Here is a 19,531-nt window from a genome sequence, read left to right on the forward strand (position 1 = left end):
AGATTTCAAGTGACTCTCAGAAAAAGTAATTAAAGTTAAGCGTTTGTGCGTGAAATCAAAGTTATCGGGTTCGAATCCCGTGTGTGGGATCGTGGTGCGCACTGATAAGGAATCCTGTGCTAGGATAGGTTTCCAATGATGGTCTAACATCTATCAAAACTAAGCAATCTCCACAACCTTGTATTGATAATTAAGAAAATATTTTGATAGATCATTATCAGATTATGCGTTTAACTCGAATAGCTTTTCAGTTTAGTTGATAATTATCTGTTAAGATGATGAAGTTTTAATTTTAGCTTGATAATCATTTTTTTAGTTTAGCGAAGAAAAAAACAGTTGAATCTTTGTGATACAATACGTAATTCAGTTAGATGATACAGGTAAATGACTTTCATCTAGACTAGTTCAACTTAGTTATATATCAAAAATGCGAACAATATTATAGCGAATGTCTAATTGATGAAGTGTTGTCAGGTTAAATTAATATGGATTTGATTCAACAATAATGTATCATCAGTGTGAAGTTGTAGAGATTGCAAAGTTTTTGATTGAGATCATGAACTGATGAATGTTAGACCACCATTGAAAACCTGAAAGCACTGGAATTACAAAAATGTTATGTTGATGAATTCAAATAAGCATGAAGCTTAAATTGTACATTTCCTAGAAATTTTCAGTATTTTAACATACTACAGAATCGTATAAAGTAATAACTATGATGTCCAAAATGCTGTTAACTAAGAATCCATTCAAATTCAGCTTTCTTCCAAGTCAAATTAAGTAATTATCAGAAGGGGTTTTGTGAAGATTTTGGAAATTTCACAGATTGAAATCATGGGGCAATTGAAGCTAGACCACCATGGAAAATATGGAAGCACTGGATGGCCGTTTCGTCCTAGTATGGGACTCCTCAGCAGTGTGTATCCACGATCCCGTTCCCCGCGAGATTCGAACCCAGGACCTATCAGTCTCGCGCCAAGCGCTTAACCAACTAAGCCGCTGAGCCGGCATCCCATAATAGGACGAAACGGCCGTCCAGTGCTTCCAGGTTTTCCATGGTGGTCTAGCTTCAATTGCCCCATGATTTCAACCAGTGAAATTAATTAATTGTCAAAATTCTTTATATTAATGAAGATCATAAAACGAATTTCACTGATTATTGACATTCCGACATATTCAATTTTTAAACCTAAGCGGTCAGAATACATCATCATCATCATTTTATATAACACAGTTTGTGATATGTCATCCTTATACATTTGCATACAATGCATTGGATACTTAAGGTGAACATAATTATAAAAAAACAGGAAAGGTTGTAAAATATGGGTTTTTGTTAGTAACCTACAAACTAATGATTTTCAAACTTAATTATTATACCTAATAATCTGTTTTATTAAATCCCTAAAGGTTAATTAAGGTTCAAATCATTAGAACAATGTAAAATTTTGAGTTCAAAAAACTGTGAAACTTTAATCAACCACCCTGAATATTCTTATGTTTCTATGTACGATTCAATTCTATAATGACTTAGGATTATCCAAAGTTTCCGGCAAATCCAAATTTAAACCAATTTTTTATATTGATTTTAAAAGATACCAACATGTCCCTTAGATTCTATGTTTAGTCTAGTTTCTGAATATTCTCTCTAGATGGTACAGTTAATTTAAATATTTTAATACAAAATTACAGAACATCTTAGTAAAATCTGAGAATTATACAGTAAATATTTCATTTGCAAAATATCAATCAATTGTCTCACTCTTCATTGTTCTTTCGTTTTCACGCCAATCATTCTCTATTCTCGATCTCTTTTCTTTGATTTTCTTAACCTTGTGTTGCCAAACATTTCACTTTCAAGTTATGAGACATACTACTTATATCTGTCGACATCAGTAGCACACTACATATACGGAATGATAGACTATGATTTCTAGGTATAAATAAAATAGTTAAGATAAACTGAATTATATTTAATATCAGAAGGCGCTTTGTGGATATTACAGTAATTTCAATGGTTGAGATCATGAGTCAGTTGAGGCTAGACCACCACGGAAAACTTGGAAGCACTAGATGGCCGTTTCATCCTAGTATGGGAATTCTCAACAGTGCGCATCCACGACCCCGCCTCACGGGCTTCGAACCCAGGACCTATATTTAAATATCCACTGCTATAATTTAATCTGATTTTGGTGCTGTCTGTATTCAACTACTATTTACATCATTTTTGATAAATATGCATTACAACATGACATTAAGCATACACATTGAAACCATATAAGATTATTCTATCTACTTATCATATAGTTTGGTGTTATTTGTTTTTGTCTCAGAAATGAGAATTAGACAATGTAGAAAAAAATAATAAATAGGATGAAACCTGAGAACTTTCAGGGAGTGTTTTAAAAATAGAAAAATGAGAGATAGCAAAAGTGAACTGATACACATGGGAAGGATTTTGAAGAGAATAAGCTTAGTATTTTCTAAATTCGTTTGTTATAGTTTCCCATCTTAAGGAATGGTCATTTGAGAGGACATTTTAAGAAAGTTCCAAAACTGAAATCAAATCGTCTATGTCTGGAGTCCCGTTACTCGCACCGAGTAATGAATTACTGGAATTCTCTGCCAGAACATGTAATATCAGCACCTTCTTTTGATGTATTCAAAACACGTTTGGACACCCATAGTGTTGTAAACTGCAAGGATTAACATGGGTTGATAGGCCTTCTATCCTTACTACTGAAGACTGAATTCATTCACCTGTAAATGAACTTTCATACAGTATTGTTGGTATTTAGTGTTAATAACATTTCTAGTGTGATATATGAAGCCAATAAAAAAATAAAATGAGTAACAACAAAGAGAAGATTGAATGCTAAAGTAAAAATTCATGAATACCTCATAGCATAACATTTTTGTTCACTGACCTGTATGCTGTTACAATGATACTTCATTAAGATAATAATCTATATTTGTTAGTCATCTAATGTGGCTAAGAACTTGGAATTTTCCTCTTCATGACTTGTCTACTGAATTAAAAATGACAGCTTAAATAGGAAACGGATGATATTGCTAGATGTTGCTTCCTTGTTCACCAATGTACGATTATCTGAGGCTAATGACGTTTTTCGCCAACAACTACTTAAAAAATAAACCAATATCGGGATTCCCGAGGTTACTTCTTAAATGTAAAATGAATGTTCATTCTGTCTTTGATAACACATACAGACAAATTGATGGAATAGCTATGGGTTAATCTCTAGGTCCTATCCTTGCTAACCTCTCAAAGAGGTTATTGATAAGCTTGACTTCTGTTGTCGTTACACTGATGACACTTTCATTATCGTCGATCAGAACGTTGGGAAATACAAACTTTTAAAGTTATTTAACAATGAACATTCAGCAATCAAATTTACATGTGAAGAGAAACTTGATATTAGACTACATTTTTGACGTTTTGTTAGACAGAAAAGAAAGTGTATCAGTAGAAGTGTGTATATGAAAACTTCTTCTGCAAGCCAGTACACATATTTCTTGCGCTTTGTACCCATTCGTTATAAGAGAAGCCTATTTAGATGTCTTGCAAACTAGAGCTAGGAATATATGCTCGGTCGATATTATAGAAAAGGGACTAGAACTTATACATAATATGTTGATCAAGATGGGTTATCTACAAGGTTTCTTGAAGAAACATTTGCATGTAATAAACAAGAAAGTAGAGACATCAACAACTGGTAAGAAACCTCTTTTCCTGAAGCTGCCATTCAACGGAGATATAGCTGATCATGTGCTACGGCATAGACTGATTAGAGTAGTTAAGAGAACTTTCAATGCAGCTAACCTCTGTCTATCGTACTCAATCCGATCTATGACAAGGACAAGTTATCAGGTCCTACCACGTCTATGTGTATTTACAATTTTAGCTGCTTCTGTGGAGAAAGCTATATTGAGCGCACTACCAGACAACTGAGTCACTGAGTTGGTGAACACTTCCCTTCGTGATTAGGATAGGGTGCCACCCAAACAACACTCATCTCTATTCTATCACATTTGGTCGCTAGTGTTCATGTAGTAGATAGAAATAAGTTAGTTAAATTGAATAATCGTTTTCCTACTAGTTTTCCTTATAGGATACGATCTCATCTCTTACACATAGTAGAAGCTATAGGAATTCGAGCTAACAATCCCAGTCTATGTGTTCATAAGATATTTATAACACCTTTATCTCTCCTTTGGTATTAATAAATGATTTCATTTATTACTATTTTTCATACTTTTTCTTCGTTTATTTCCCATTACAAAACATTGATTCAAGCCTTTATTATTCTTATCACGATTAGTAAACTTATCGTCACACTATCCATTTGTACTGTTTACTTATTATGTTTATTTATGTAATCTATTCCACTGTTATCAATGAATCATGCCTTGTATAGTTTAATAATTTAATATATGCATATAAATATTACTGTATATTAGAGTAAAGCTTAATATGGATCTAATCGACAATCATATTGTTTATTTGTGTTATCCTAAATGATCACTTATTATAAATCCAAATTAATTAAATGGGAAAAGTAGAACATCTGATCACTAATTGTAAATTAAATTATATAAATAATTAACCATGAAATATGAACCGAGAACAGAATTACGTAGAAGAGTATAAACGTGGAAACATCTTGGACAAGGTGAGAGATGAAAGTGTCCATGGTCATTTATGAATAATATATAACTAATGATGAAAAACACAATCATTTAACGCACTTGTTTGCCTTATTCATGATTTTGTAATGATGTATATATATGTTCACTGAATGTTCACTATCTACATCACGTTTTAAGACAACATTATTATCCAGTAAGTAATAAAACTTGTTACTTACTGTTATTTCACACTATGAAGTATATTGTTTATTGAACAACCGGTACTATTCAAATTATATTAATGTAACGAATATAAAAGAAGAGGAATTACATCTGAAAACATATGTTCTCCTTTCTCATACATTTTTTGATGAATAATGATAAGAAGAAAAATGATTATATAATACGATTGTTGAATGAAGTAGTTATTTGTTTAATTTATATAGTTGTTTCATCAGAATGATTTGTAAATTCACTGGGTGTTGTTTTGCTTGTATTTCCCCATTGTTATTTAGGACTGCAATTGATCAGTCTTTTTGTTGGCAAATATGTATCCTGTGAGGATTGCCTCGATATTGTCTTGAGTCACAAGCTTTTTAAGCAAAGATGAATAATGGTTAGCAGTGCAATCTAGGATGCGCGTTTAGTCCTATTTAGGACTCGTCAACTGGATGTACCTGCATCTGAGAGTTGATGTTCACTCCATGAATCGAACCCAGTAACATTTGCTTGGCTACTGAGTCCTGAAGCAAATGGTACTGGGTTCGAGTCCCGAAGTGAACATGAACTCTGGGATGCAGGTACATCCAGGTGACGAGCCCCAAATAGGACGAAACGCGCGTCCTGCATTCCACTGCTAACTATTATCCATCTTTGCTTCGAATGATTTGTAGTTGATTGAGTAAATCAACATCAAGAAGTTTTTGTAACACCATATAGCTTTAGCATAAGATTCATTTAAAAATCAAGAAGGATTGAATTGTGAAAGTGTAGTAGAGGGACAAGTTGATTAGAATAGAAGTTAATTTAAAAGTGATTCAGCTTTATCTAATATAATGTAAAATAAACAATGGAAATACATTTGTATAGTGCTTGGGATATTTAAATCTTAATGATACGTTTCTTTTGTCATTGTAAAGTAAAAAACATAGTAGCAAATGTATCAAATATTTTATTTTTTCTACTTAGATTTTATGTATTAATCTAATGTCTAAACTTCAACAATCTTAAAACTCTTATAAATCTTTTTACGTCCTTATGAGGGTTCTAGTAGCCGGATGTTTTACATTCATATAGACAAATTTATGAGTCACTGGTATAAATTTTGTGTACCGTTTGTAATTATAGTGTTTTACTACATAAACTATTCATGTAAATCAGCTGCATTCAAACTGACTAGCAGTAGGCTGAAATTCATTGAGCTTATTTTAAGCTTGCCACTGTATTCTACTCTAGATTGAATGAAAATTACTTTTTTCCTTCAGTGTCATTTTAAAACAATTGTTAGTTTTTGGTATAGACTTTAGCAGAGCTTAGTGAATGTTATTGATTTCAATAACTGAACTAAGTGCGACATATATAAAAAACCACGAAACACTGAACTCATGCTTAGCCCTAGCGAAGGATTCCTCAGAACAATGCATCCACGACATCGCTATCGAAAATCACAAACCCAGGACATTTAGTCCCATGTAAGAAAGCTTAACCTCAAGACCACTAAGCTGATCTGTGCCTAAATTTAATCAGTTAACGATATTGTGTGATAATCTTCCATTATCTTTGGTGGTTTTTTGCTTTACATCCTACATAGTTTAAAAGCGAAAGGAATGAAAGCCTTTTACATTGGTTTAAATCAATGATCTTATGAGTTTAAAGTACTATTTAAGTATATAACGTGAATATCACCTGCAAATTTGCCACTTATGTACTTTATACTTATGATGATAAGAAGTGATTCACTTTATAATAGATAATAAACCTATTAAAACTAGTTATATTGAAGCTCACAACAATTTGATACCAATACTACTGTAGCGAACAGAACACGGGTGGGGACAACCAATTGCATTTAGCACAAAATTACAGAGTTACTCGGTGAAATAGAAAAACCATATAGCAATTCGTTAATTTACAAAATATCAGTCCATCATATCAACCTGGACTGTTCCTGTTGCAAACATCAATCCATTGTCTCAAATTTCATTGTTCATGCGTTTTCTTACAAATTGCACTGTGTTTCCGCTCGTCCTTTCTTGATCTTCTTCCATCTTCTGCTTCCAGACATTACGTTTTTAACTCGCGTCATACATTACTTACATCAATATAAGTAGCACGCACCACACTTCTACTATTACTATTACTACTGCTACTACTACTACTACTACTACTACTACTACTACTACTACTACTAATAATAATAATAATAATAATAATAATAATAGTAATAGTAATAATAATGGAATTCTTTACAACTAGTCTGAGGTTTCAAATAGCTAATAATAAGAAGCATTATTTGGGATTTTTTAAAAATCGTTTTTGACAAAATACGTTTTCAGAAGAGAAAAGAAAAACAGAAATATTTCTCATTTGTGAAATTTTCATCATAATAATTTAAAGAATACTTACAATCATTAGTTAATTAATTAAAAATTAAGAATAATATCTGCTAATTGAATAAAATAATAATTAGTTAAGAAGGTGTACAAATACAATTCCATCAGAAGCTTTAGATAACACTATTCAGAATGATACAGATATCATCAATCATAATGAATGATTATCATGTAGTTTGACTAATTACTTACTTACTTACGTCTGTTACTCCTAATGGAGCATAGACCGCCGACCAACATTCTCCAACCCACTCTGTCCTGAGCCTTCTTTTCTAGTCCCATCCAATTCTTGTTCATTTTTCTCATGTCCATCTCCATTTCTCGGAGTAATGTGTTCTTTGGTCTTCGTCTTCTCCTCCTTTGACCTTCAGGACTCCATGTGAGAACTTGTCTTGTGAGGCAGTTGAATGCTTTCCTCAATATGTGTCATATTCACTTCCAGCGCTTCTTCCTGATTTCTTCCTCCGCTCGAATCTGGTTTGTTCTCTCCCACAGTAAGTTGTTGCTAATGGTGTCGGGCCAACGGATCCCAAGTATTTTGTGTAGACAACTGTTAATGAACACCTGTATTTTCTGAATGATGGTTTTCGTAGTTCTCCAGGTTTCCGCCACATACAGTAGAACTGTCTTGACATTTGTATTGAAAATGTTGACCATGGTGTTGGTTGACAGTTGTTTTGAGTTCCAGATGTCCTTCAGTTGTAAATATACTGCTCTCGCTTTACCGATCCGCGCTTTCACATCTGCATTAGATCCACCGTGTTCATCAATGATGCTGCTCAGATATGTCAAGGTTTTTACATCTTCGAAATCTTCTCCGTCAATTGTGATTGGATTGGTGCATGCTGTTGTTGACTAATTAAAGGAATTTAAAAATATGATCCATTTCATTTTATTTCTAATAGTCTAAGAGTAACATATTCATTACGAGACTTAAAAATGTTGAGTTCAAATTCTAGTTAAGTTGTAAATGAATAAAGATACTAAAATTACACACCTATTCAATGTTTTCTTGCTTTTAATGGTTGTTTGAGTAATATCAGCTCGTGGTATAAACTACTGAAAAAAAGATATAAATTGTTAAGTAGTTAACTAATTAATTAAAAGTTTATGAGCAAGAAAAAACTTAGGAAAACTATCAATACAACTAACTAAATAAATGTTCGTGGATTAGTTGAAGTTAGACAATAATATAATTGGATGTCGGCAGGCCCAATAGTCTAGAAGTGAAGCGCTCTTGCGCAAGACTGATAGATTCTGATTTAGAATCTCGCGAGGCGGGATTGTGTATGAACACTGGTGAGGAGTCCTACAGTAGGACGAAACGGTCATCCGGTGCTTCCAGATTTTCCATGATGATCTTACTTCAATTTGAAGTACAAAAGTTAATTTAAAATAACTCTCATATCTAAATTATTACATTGAAATAATTCACAAATACAAAGATCTAACTTACATTTATACATGGTAATTCCTTTATTATACATGAATAATCAAAAATATTTCTAGTCTGTTCTCTTAGTTTTATTACAATTTCTATATTTTATATGGTTTTTTTATTTTTTTTAAAAAGATTTAGAACCACTGAACAATAGAAGTAATACAATTAACATTGAATTGGATCCCATGTGACTAGTTCATACAAATCAATACTTTATAAGTGAACAAGAAGAGATAATATTAGTATTTCAAGTTTACTTTGATATTGTTAAGAAATGTAGATTAAGTTATGCATCACAATGTATTCAGAATTTTACAAAATAAAGTAATCATTAGAAACAGGTGAAAATTGTATAGAGGTTGAGTGTCCGCTCGTGGGACTGAAGGCTCTGGGTTCAAATCCCGAGAGAGGAATCGTGGATGTGCAGTGCTGAGGAGTCCCACAATAAGATGAAACGGCTGTCCAATGCTTCCAGTTTTTCATTGGTGATCTAACATCAATCAGTTCATGATCTCAATCAAAAACTTAATAATATCCACAACCCTATATTGACAAATTGCATAAATTATAATAATACTGAGGTTTGAATAATCACAATAACAATTATTATAAATTTAACAGGATATAATAATTTTGATTTAGGTTAACTCTAAAGCTCTTTTCATATCTTCTTAAGCTAGAATCTCGTTAATCAATATTGTTCCTTTTGTTTGTACTGTTCATTATAAAGTTTTTAGCAGTATTGATCTGGATTAATATTTCTAAAGTCAAAAATAGTGAAAATTCTATTTGTATGAGAAGGGGTTTTGTGGAGATTGTAGTAATTTCACTAGTTGAGATCATGAGTTAGTTGAAGCTAGACCATCATGGGAAACCTGGAAATATTGAACGGCCGTTTCATCCTATCGTGGGACTCCTCAGCAATGTGTGTCCATAATCTAGCCTCGCGAGATTCGAAGCCAGTACCTATCGGTCTCGTGCGCGAACGCTTAACCTCTAGACCACTGACTTTGTGAATTGTTAAACTATTTCATATTCAACTATGGATTATTTTATTTAGGATTGTTTATAAGTAACGATAGACAATTCTTTGTTAGAATAACACAGGTTAAAAGTCTTTAGTACAAGTGCACTAAACAATTTAATTAATTGGATATCATATTAGATGTTCGTTATATTTTGTTTCTAAATATAACCAGTAGATTTAGTGAAATATCAATTTATATTATGAAAATGATTTAAGTGAGTTCATTTTTGTATTGATTGTTTGAATCTTCCTATCGATGTTTAGGATTATAATTGATCAGTTTTTTATTGGCATACGTACATCCTATGAGAATTGCCTCGATATTGCAAAGATGGATTATGGCTATCAGTGCAATCCAGGACGCGCATTTCCTTCTATTTGGGTCATGTAAGATAGATATACCTGAATCCCAGAGTTGATGTTCGATCCGAGACTCGAACTCAGTAACACTCGCTTTAGACTCTATAACGCTATTCACTTGGCTACTGAGTCCAGATAGCCACCAGCAATATTGAGGTAATCTGCACAGCATAAACATATGCCTATAAGAAACTGATCAATTGCAGTTCGAAACATCAATGGGAAATTTCAAACAAACAATACAAAAGCGAATTAAAACTTCATCCTATTGCACAAGCTAATGGCTATCTGAACTTAGTAGCTAAGCGGGTAACGTCATGACGTTTAAAGCGAAAGGTGCCTGGTTCAAGTTCCGGATTGAACACAAACTCTACGATGCAGGTACATCCACCAGACAAGACCCAAATAGAACGAAATGAGCATCCTGAATTCCACTTCTAACCACCATCTATCTTTGCTTATTAACTTGAATAGTTACATCAATCAATCTAAAAACAGAATAGGCAAATTAGAAGCATAATCGTTAAGGCTATTGAATTCAGTCTCATGTAGACCAGTTTTTACAGTGAAACTGTATGAATAGTTTTTAATCTGAAGAATAGTACTTATAAAGATAGTTCATTAGATCAATAATATGTATATACATTGGTTGAAGCTACACTAAATTCTTAATAATACCAATCTTTTCAACTTGTTATATACTGGAATTCAAATTCATTATCATTCAGTAGATTATATTCTACTTCATACAATATAATTATCATATATATCGATGTTTTGTTATAAGAAGTAGACAAATGAACCATTTGAATTCAATACAATGAATTACATGTCACACGTCTTTACTTATTTGTAATAATTACTGAATAAAATGAATATCACCATGGTGATAACTATTACTACTATAATGATAAGAAAACAATTTACCACTGTAGTTTCAAATAAAGATGTAAAAACCTTTGAAAAGAATTTATAGTATCACATTTACTAAATTATTTGATAAACTCTATAGACAGATTTCAAATCAATAAAATGGTATATTAAATGTTTAGTTAAAGTTAAACATTAATACCATTGAATACTGGCAGGCTCACTGGTCTAGAAATTAAGCGTTCACTTGTGAAACCAATAGGTACTAGGTTCGAATCTCGCGAGGCAGGATTATGAATGCTCACTGATGAGGAGTCCCGTACTGCGACGAAAAGGTCGTCTAATGCTTTCAGGTTTTTCATGATAGTCTAGCTTCACAATTAACTCATGAATTCAACTATTAAAAAATAATAATTAATAAATATTTATTTCACTGGTTGAAATCATGAGTCAATTGAAGATAGACTACCATGGAAAACCCGGAAGCACTGAACGGCCGTTTCTTCCTAGTACGGGACTCCTCAGAAGTACGCATCCACGAGCCCGCACCCCGTGAGATTCGACCCCAGGACCTATCAGTCTCGCGCCAGTCGTTTAAATGTTTAGTTGAAGCTAAAGATTAACATCATTGAATACTGGCAAGCTCAATGGTCTAGAAGTTAAACGTACGCTTGCGAAACCAATAGGTACTAGATTCGAATCTCGTGAGGTAGGATCATGGATGTGCACTGCTGAGGAATCATATACTAGGACGAAAAGGTCGTCTAGTGCTTCCAGGCTTTTCATGATAGTCTAACTCATGAATTCAACTATTAAAAAATAATAATTAATAAATATTTATTTTTCAATATCTTTTATAATAAATTTGACCTTAATTTCAAAATCATCAAATCACTTATTACGGTACATGAATAGATCGTTTAGATATATTTCTATTTAATTTTTTCTATCTCTAATGTGCCTATATCATTCGTTTCAATTTTCAATAGTTCGAAAGAATTTTTCAATGAGAATATAATTTATGGATGATCTTTGAAGAGATGCTCAAGTGACTTTGAGAATGTTCACCTATTAACTAGAATTGAATGAGTGTTGTGAAGAATTAAAATTATGATTTACAGTGGATGATTAAGGTTAAGAATTAGATTTAGAGTTTTCATTACAAACTAAAATCAGATATAATGCTGAAACTCTATTTAACCAAATGAATGAGTGAATATATCTCTCAAATTTAAGACTCGTCTATCAATTATTGTCTTGCCAATTTATCATATATTTTAAAGCTGATTGTTTTATCCTTTTTGTAACTTATCATTATTATTGTGAATAAACCAGTACATTTCAGTTCAATAATAAAATATTTATGTGAATGATTGAACTGAATAGTTCAGTTAGCTGATCATTTATACTACATGTATTGAAATATTCGATGGAGTATAATAGTAAATGGAGTGAAACAACATTTTGAATGATATCCAGCCTGAAACTATTCAGTGACAAAGGCCATCACAATAGTCAATGCTTTCTTAATATGGACGTTCTAGCTTTAATTTTATATAAATTGTAGAATACTGTAAATCTTTTATTATAAATTAAATAGTCATTCACTAATCGCTAGTCATTACATGTCAGTTTTCCCGACCGTTGTTGCTACCTTGACATGGTGGTCGGGCTTGTCCATAGTGATAAACCAATTGAGCTATATTGACTGGAACAATCATTCCTCAAGGTCCTACCGTGTCAGACAAGTCGATTAAAGAACAGTAAGACTAAGAGCAGCAAACCCAAGGTCCGAAGATGAAGTCGTTCTGCTGACTGTACAGAGGTGTGACGGCAGTAAGGTGTTTCCTTCCGACAACCATCATGACAGTGTTGCTACATTCTCACAAGGAGGGGTGGGGTTAGAAAAGATCGACCCTAAAAATGCACATCTCGCCTTATCCCACGGATATCCATCTTCGGCGGTAAGGTCTCAACAAGTACGGAGCTAACACCAAAACTACTTACAAAAAGGGTGTGTGTGACCGACCTCAAGTAGTTGTCCCTTGGGCACTCCGAGCACGCTCTCAGGTCACTAAAACCACCTCTAACTCAATTTCCTTTTCAGGAACCTGCAGAAGAACACTTCCACGATGTGACCGTCCTCATACCTCTAACAGCACTCAAGACATGTCGGTTTATAATCAGAATATTTGTAAAATATTTAAAATAGTAGTTATGTAAGAATTAAGAGAACAGTGTTGAGAATAAGTAAAATACAAAGTTCAAAAGACAAAAAACAAAAATGGAAGAAGAAGAAAAAGAAGAAGAAGTGAGAAAACAGTTTATCAATGTTGCGCTACAAAAGCACCTATACTAATGGCCAAGGTAGCGAAAGTGTTTGTACAAACTTCTTTTAGATGTAAAGGTTAGATTTGTGAACATGGATTGTAATGGCTTCAGTAATGTGAAGTTTGCTCCTGAACCATGTGGTAACTTTGATGAAGTATGGTAGATAATCTTAAAAGCTTTATTCAGTTCAATTTGATGACCTGTGTCAAATAAGTGAGCGAGAATAGAACTCTTAATTACTCTTACCTATCCTTTGTTCAACTACGATAGTTGGTGCTCTGTTATACGATGACAAACTTTCCGAATTGTACGCCCTATATAACTGGCTCCACAGGAGCAGCTGAGTCGATAAATACACATGGATTTGGAGAATTCAGGCAATCTGTCTTTATTGGCCGTTTTTATTGTGGGGCGGTTGTAGAAGGTAGCATTCAATCGGGCTGCATTAAATGTTTTTCTTAGTCTCTGAGTCACAATTTCGTCAGTAGTATCATTTCGGAATTGTAATTTTAAGAACAATACTTTCTTCTGGACGGTAGGTAACTTCGTTTTTCTTTTCATCGCCTTCATGTGTTTGTCGATGAGTTTCATCAAATTTGTCACATGGTTTACGAGTACGTCTTTGGCACATTGCTTAAGTCATTGCAATCCATGTTCACAAATCTAACCTTTACATCTAAAAGAGGTTTGTACAACCACTTTCTCTACCTTGGCCATTGGTATAAGGGCGTTTGTATCTCTTAATTGATGAATATTCATTGAGCCTGATTCATACTCTTCTAGCAAACTTTTGCTTAACAAATAGATTCATTTCACAAAGATGAGCCACTTGTAGTAATTCGTTTTGTGTGTATGGTGATCGAATAAGTTAGGTTTTTCTTTCAAAAAAGGATTCATACAATATACGGTTAGTCAATGAAAGCGGTTTGCTACATTTTAGGTATAGTTCATTTGTAGTTGCACTCTCAGCACTCAAAATAGTAGAGTATTTCATATGCTCTAAATTAGCATTTTTTTTATATAGTATAAGATTTTAGACTAATGTTCAACAACTTTAGCGTTAAGATAGGTCTTTTTAAAACTCAGAGTAGAAGAACGTTTGTCAGTGCATATACCTGTATAAGCTATTTCCGGGAAAACCAAGCAAAGGTAAACACATTTAATTATGGCAGTGTTTCAAAATGCAAGTTTATCACTAAACTGTATTCTATTCACTACATCTCATTGTCTATAAGTGAACTTTAAGGAAAACACTATACAGACATTCCATCCTGGTATGAGACTCATCAGTAATGGGCATTTAAAACATCGATGGGGTTCGAACCCAGAACGTTGGAGTTTCACAATCAACTCCAAACTTTTAGACCACGTTTTTATAGAATAGATGGAATGTGACCAGCAGAGGAATAAAGTGAATCCGCTTTGTCCTATTTGGGACCACTACTAAGTCACGATTCATCTATTCTACACAAAATTGTGATATAACGAATATATCAGATCACTTTACAGAAGATCAACAAATGTCGATTAAGATTAATGAAGATTCAATCAAGAATATCAACAACGAAATTCTAAATAATTTCGCTTGTATTTCATTTAGAAAATATTTATCACTGGTTTAGCAAATTTCTTATAAATTATCTGTCATTATGTATTATCATTTATTAAATAATTTAGGATAATGTACTTGTACTGTACTGTTTGCAAGGGCAGATGGAAATAAATGCTAAGTATAATAATCAAATCATTAGTCTATCTAAGCTAAACTATCAATGAAAATCTAGAAACACTAGACGGCTGTTTCTTCCTAGTATGGAACTCCTCAGCGGTGCGCATCCGCGATCCTAAACCCGAGACTCAGAACCCAGGACCTTCAGTCCCACACATGAACGCTTAACTTCTAGACCACCAAGCTGATATCCAACGATGTTAATGTCTACCTTAAATCGATCTATGATATTGAGCGACCCTTCATTCATTATCTGAAGCGAATAACTGTCCTCACCTGACATTGGCCAAGGTATCGCACTAGAACTCCAGGAAAACCGACTTGAAGCTAGTAACTAGTGAGCACGCATTTATTATCAGAACGGGAAACATAAAATTTAACAGCGATTATATACGAATAGGTTTAATGAAAATGAGTATTTTTATTATGGATATATATTTCAATAATATGAAACCTGAACAATGGATAGTGGATAGCAGTGGAATCTAGGACGCACGTTTCGTTCTATTTAAGACTCGTCAACTGGATATGCCCACATCTCAGAGTTGATGTTCAATTCAGGACTCGAACCCAATGGATTGTTAACATGTTACTTCACATTTATTCAATTTATGTTGTTCTCAGTTTATGACAACGTGAAATATGCTTACAAACTCAAAGAGGCTATTTATTATTATTATCCAAACATTATTTGTATATTAATTAAAATCAGTCGAATATAATAATAGTTTATTCATTCAAAATATATTTTATTGCATATTTAATCAATCTGTAAAGAAGAAAATAACATTTTTATTTCTGCATATAAACCAACTTTGTTGAGTTAATCAACAACGTTAATCCAACGTTTATCATTATGACGGCAGATAATTAGACAATGAATTATTGATAAAACTATTAATTCTATTGACTTTTATGTTAATGCTTAATTTATTAGTATGGACTTGTTTGAAAGAGGAAAACTTTGGTCAGCTACTCTTACTTTGTTATGAGTTATTCATGAATAAAATGTATGATTATCAACATTATCATTACTTTTGAGTAATATAGTTTCATTGATATCTATTCATTATTTATCAATTTGGTGTGTCCAGATTTAGATATTAAACTCATTATTCAGTTCAATTTCATTAGATCACGTAGATTAGAATCGGTTCTATTGTAATGAACGAGAAAACAAGTGGGGACAACCAAATATGTTTGAATACAGTATTACAGAACATCTTTGTAATATCTGAGAATTATACGGTACATATTTCGATTGCAAAATGTCAATCAGTTGTCTCACTATTCATTGTTCTTTCATTTCCACACTAATCATTCTCTGTTCTCGTTCTCTTTCCTTCTGCAACCGGACATTTTATTTTCAAATGATGAGACGTACTACATATATCTGTCGACATCAGTAGCACACACCACACCATGTTAATGTAAACTGATAAAATTCATTAATCAACCTCACTCTGTGGTATGTTACTTATGTCTGTTGACATAAGTAGTATGTAACACTAATCAAAAGTGTAGTGCCTATCAAAAGAAGGTTGAGTAGATTGAACAGAAGAAAATAGAAATAGGAATAAAGGAATTAAGAACTGAAAGAATCATGAAGGATGTAAAGTACAGTTGATGGAAGATTTGTAAATAAAGTATTTAATATATGGTTGTCATATTTTACCAAAGAACTATGTAATTTTGAACTAATAAATAAATTAGTTGTCCCCACCTTAGTTCTCATTCACTGCAACTCTATGAGTTGAGAAATGTCTTACGGTCTAGCTAAATGATTATCTAGCTAAATAATTTATCATTCGATAATAACAACTATTGCCTCTGTAAGGGACTATAATTTAATAGTACAAATATATATTCCATTATTATGAAAAGGATTTGTCTACATTGTTGATTTTTATCGTCGACTTCAGGAACTGACCTTTGTTGAACAACTGATTTCCAGGGTTAAGTCCTGAAATTCTATTAGGAAACCGTAAACAAATGGGCTTAACCATGTAAAGTGTCAAGCAGTTACTCACCAATGATGCTAGAAGACAAAGGAGTATGTTAAATTGATCAAAATTAAATACGTAAACCATCTGATACAAACTCAATGGTCTGGATTTTGAGCATTCACTATGAAACCTGAAAGTTTTAGATTTGATTTTCACAAGGCGTTTACTGTTGACGAACAACATACTAGATAGAAGCAGTAATCCATTACTTTCTAGTTCTTAATAGTTATCTGATTAAGGCTAGTCCACTATATTAACAATAAAAATATTTCACCATTTAATAAACACGATCATTTTGTAGACAAATAAATGAATTAAATTAAATTACAAATGCAACAGGCGTATATAAATAATGTGAAGAAATAGTTATAGTTTGTAATTGTTCAATGAAAAAATGATTGAACGAACATTTTAGTTTGTAATCAGAGAGGGATTTTATGGATATTATAGTACTTTATTAGTTGAATTCATGAGTCAACTGAAGCTAGACCACCATGGAAAACCTGGAAACACTGGACGACCGTTTCATCCCAGTGGATGAGCATTGCTCAGGAGTCCCATACTACGACAAAACAGCCATCCAGTGCTCCCGGGTTTTCCGTGTTAGCCTAGCTTCAATTGACTTATGAATTCAACTAACAAGCACCGCCAGCTCTATTTATAAATTTACGTGTACCTGCTAAAGCATCTACATTGGCCGAAAAGAAAGGAAGGCATATCTTAGATTTTTCGAACATGTTCCAAAACGTCTCAGACCAAGGGGAAGAAAGACTCTAAACAGTGCAATCACCAAACATCTTCCTGACACAAGACATCATGTAGATAACTTGCAATTCTTTAAGGTGATTAGTAAGGTGTCAAACTCCAGTCTTCGAAAGTTTGCTGAAACCGTTGCCATCAGGCATCAAAAGCCTGACTTATGTGTTCGAAAGGAGACGGTGATAAATACTCTTTCGTTGCATCTTAAAACTTTTTTTCTTTTTCTTTAAACTCTTTCTCGTATTTATTACATCAATGAGGTTTATTTCAACTACCTTCCAGATTATTAATCTTATTTTATCAACTGAGCTTTACTCATTTTATTCCTATCAACGTCTACTTATTATATCATCACTTGTTCTTAGTCGTTTAAATTGTTGTTACAATCAGTGTCATAGAATGTTCTTTCATATAAGGTATATATTTACAATATTCAGTCTAACTTCAATCAATCCACGAAGTTGCGCCACCACATACCATTGTCTTCAGTGAGCTGATATCTCACAACAGACCTGGTTGTACTCCACTGGTAACGGCTTTCCACTAGAACTCCAGGAGTATCTCTTGAAGTCAGTCACTAGTGAGCGGATGATCATTATCAGAAGGGGTTTGTGGAGATTTGTAGAAATTTCACTGATTGAAATCATGAGTCAATTGAAGCTAGACCACAATGGAAAACCCATACTAGGACGAAACGATCGTCCAGTGCTTCCAGGTTTTCAGTGGTGATCTAGCTTCAACTGACTCATGATTTCAATCTGTGAAAATTCCTAAAATCTCCACAAACCCCTTCTGATAATATTCAGTCTATTAAATTTATTTACACCCTTGCCATACTATACTGATGTGTTTTCAATATAACTTGTAGTGTCAGTGATTATTTTAAGCCCATAATATATCTTATTCTAGTTTTTGGACAAACCAATTTATTCATTCTACTTGAGTCATATGTTGACCTTGTTAATTATTCGCTTATCACTGTTTTTATATGAGTGTATATGTGTGTACACTTCATATCCCATTACTCATCACATGTCTGTAGTTTATTTTGTCTGCCTATAAATATTGAGTAACGCCTGGCTAAAAATGAAGTTGGCTTACCAGCCATCTCCCTTGCGTCTCATTTTTGCTGTGTTCTATCGCATTCACTTTACACACAAAATATATGTATTCAAAGGCCATTCTCGTTAATTAACTTATCTAAATTCTGTTATTGACTAACGTGATTTAAGTCGATGATTGTATACAAGGATAGGTGATAACAAACATTTGTACGACCTAAATGGAGTCAGATCATCGGGTCACTAAAAACATCCAACCGAACACTTTCATGTAAGTCATTTAAACCCATTATGTAATTATGATTTATAAATATCACAGATTGTAAGCAGTTGACGAGAACCAAACGAAATAAAAGTGAATTCATTCTATTCTCTTAGAATCTTTGTTCTTGCTCTTTTCAAAATTAAAAAAAGGGAACTATGTGTATGATATTAAATTTTATAGTTGATATTGAAAAATAAATCAATCAATAAATGAGGCTTTTTTACTGGTTCCCCCCCAAAGTCTTTCTTTATTATGCAGCTACCTGCAATAGCCAATTTTGAATCTCATGAGGAATGTTTTTTTTTCTCTCAGAAAATAGTAAAATTAATTCTCCTTGGTTTTCTTTCCCCGAAAAAAAATTTCTTATGGATTGTTTATTTTTTTTTATTTTTCTAATTATTTAAGTCGAAAATTAAAATGTGT

General features: G+C 33.0%; 1 protein-coding gene across 2 annotated transcripts in view; it reads left to right on the plus strand.

Moving 5' to 3' along the window:
- Nucleotides 1-19,531, plus strand: part of SCNN1G_3 (sodium channel, non-voltage-gated 1, gamma) — a 94,105-nt gene that overhangs the window by 35,473 nt on the left and 39,101 nt on the right. Inside the window, exon 1 of one of the 2 annotated variants that reach the window (XM_051216292.1) lies at nucleotides 18,871-19,114. The exons of the other annotated variant lie outside the window; for it this stretch is intronic. The gene's annotated coding sequence lies outside the window, so the exon portion shown is untranslated. Of the gene's footprint in view, nucleotides 1-18,870; nucleotides 19,115-19,531 lie in introns of those variants that run through there. 2 annotated transcript variants of the gene reach the window in all.

Source organism: Schistosoma haematobium, chromosome 4 (assembly GCF_000699445.3).
Source record: "Schistosoma haematobium chromosome 4, whole genome shotgun sequence".
Classification (NCBI taxonomy): Eukaryota; Metazoa; Platyhelminthes; class Trematoda; order Strigeidida; family Schistosomatidae; genus Schistosoma; species Schistosoma haematobium.